Here is a 2,140-nt window from a genome sequence, read left to right as displayed (position 1 = left end):
TTACGAAATAATAGACATTACGACATTAAACATTGAACAGTGTGGTTTATATTTTTATACAGCCGGCCCTCAGACAGGAGTGGTCCTGGATGTTTCTCCACGGACCGCAATGTGCGTTCGAAATGTCGATGTTCAAATGTGTCCTGCAGTTCACACTATGACGCGCAGTTAACTGCGTTCTTCATCGACCCGCGAGCCAAGTGATCCACCGTCCAGGGTAATGGTTTTTAATTTGTTTTATTTTTATAATTTCTACGATCACTCGAACGATTCTATACGCCAGTGATATGAGTTTATTTTTTTTTTATTTTTTTTTTTTTTTTCGTTTTTTTCTCTTATTTTTAGTATACAGAGAAAAATTCAAAAAATTAAAAAAAAAAAAAAAAAAAGTTAAAAAAAAATAAAGTACAAAAAAAAAAAAAAAGAAATATACATTTTATTTGAAGATGACGATGTGCGTTAACACATCGTACTTTCCTCGAAATCGACATCGAAAAATATCAGAATAGGACGCGTTACACGACTCTGGACTCTGACTCGGACACACTGCTGTGTGAGAGAGAGAGAGTGAGAATCGCGTCCTCGCATCGAAACGACACATTCCGAACGTCGATATTTGTGTTTTAGAATTTTATTATCGTTCATTATCGCACTCTTTCGAGATTGATAATTTACGTTAATGATCCTTCCGCAGGTTCCCCTACGGAAACCTTGTTACGACTTTTACTTCCTCTAAATGATCAAGTTTGGTCAACTTCCCAGCAACGCCGACGGCCGTGAAGCCACCGCGTGTCGGTCCGAAGACCTCACTAAATCATTCAATCGGTAGTAGCGACGGGCGGTGTGTACAAAGGGCAGGGACGTAATCAACGCGAGCTTATGACTCGCGCTTACTAGGAATTCCTCGTTTATGGGGGATAATTGCAAACCCCAATCCCCAGCACGAAGGAGTTTCAACGGGTTGCCCGGGCCTCTAGGCCAGGGAGAACATGCTGATTCCTTCAGTGTAGCGCGCGTGCGGCCCAGGACATCTAAGGGCATCACAGACCTGTTATTGCTCAATCTCGTGCGGCTCGAAGCCGCCGGTCCCTCTAAGAAGAATTTTAATACGCCGCCAGTGAGTTGCTCGACCGAAATCGAGCACACCTAAATGACGACGCCTATTTAGCAGGCTAGAGTCTCGTTCGTTACCGGAATTAACCAGACAAATCGCTCCACCAACTAAGAACGGCCATGCACCACCACCCACCGAATCAAGAAAGAGCTATTAATCTGTCAATCCTTCCGGTGTCCGGGCCTGGTGAGATTTCCCGTGTTGAGTCAAATTAAGCCGCAGGCTCCACTCCTGGTGGTGCCCTTCCGTCAATTCCTTTAAGTTTCAGCTTTGCAACCATACTCCCCCCGGAGTCCAAAATCTTTGGTTTCCCGGAAGCTGCCCGCCGAGCCATTGTAGTAACGTCGGCGGATCGCTAGATGACATATTTACGGTTAGAACTAGGGCGGTATCTAATCGCCTTCGAACCTCTAACTTTCGTTCTTGATTGATGAAAACACCTTTGGCAAATGCTTTCGCTGATGTTCGTCTTGCGACGATCCAAGAATTTCACCTCTAACGTCGCAATACGAATGCCCCCAGTTATCCCTATTAATCATTACCTCGGAGTTCTGAAAACCAACAAAATAGAACCGAGATCATATTCTATTATTCCATGCACGAAATATTCAAGCGGCATTTTGAGCCCGCTTTGAGCACTCTAATTTGTTCAAAGTAAAATTGTCGGCCCATCTCGACACTCACTGAAGAGCACCGCGATAGGATTTTGATATTGAACCGGCGTTTTACCGCCGGCTCACCGACGATATGCTCCGCAGACGTGTCAGTATCACCGCGGATGCGGTGCACCGACAGCGCGGCGCACAAATGCAACTACGAGCTTTTTAACCGCAACAATTTTAGTATACGCTATTGGAGCTGGAATTACCGCGGCTGCTGGCACCAGACTTGCCCTCCAATTGTTCCTCGTTAAAATATTTAAAGTGTACTCATTCCGATTACGAGGCCTCGAAAGAGTCCCGTATCGTTATTTTTCGTCACTACCTCCCCGTGCCGGGAGTGGGTAATTTGCGCGCCTGCTGCCTT

The 2,140-nt window shown here is 45.4% G+C and overlaps 2 non-coding genes across 2 annotated transcripts in view; both read right to left on the bottom strand.

Moving 5' to 3' along the window:
• Positions 1-63: 63 nt before the first annotated feature.
• LOC125076479 lies at positions 64-220 on the bottom strand. The gene has a single exon (XR_007120438.1). It is a non-coding gene; the product is annotated as a 5.8S ribosomal RNA (ribosomal RNA).
• A 457-nt stretch (positions 221-677) lies between these two features.
• LOC125076481 overlaps positions 678-2,140 on the bottom strand; it is a 1,903-nt gene continuing 440 nt past the window's right edge. Inside the window, exon 1 of the ribosomal RNA XR_007120440.1 lies at positions 678-2,140. This exon is cut by the window's right edge and continues 440 nt beyond it. This is a non-coding gene — a ribosomal RNA (small subunit ribosomal RNA).

Source organism: Vanessa atalanta, unplaced genomic scaffold, assembly GCF_905147765.1.
Source record: "Vanessa atalanta unplaced genomic scaffold, ilVanAtal1.2, whole genome shotgun sequence".
NCBI classification, from domain to species: Eukaryota; Metazoa; Arthropoda; class Insecta; order Lepidoptera; family Nymphalidae; genus Vanessa; species Vanessa atalanta.
The sequence above is the reverse complement of the archived record's forward strand: the minus strand, read 5'-3'. Positions and strand labels throughout refer to the sequence as shown.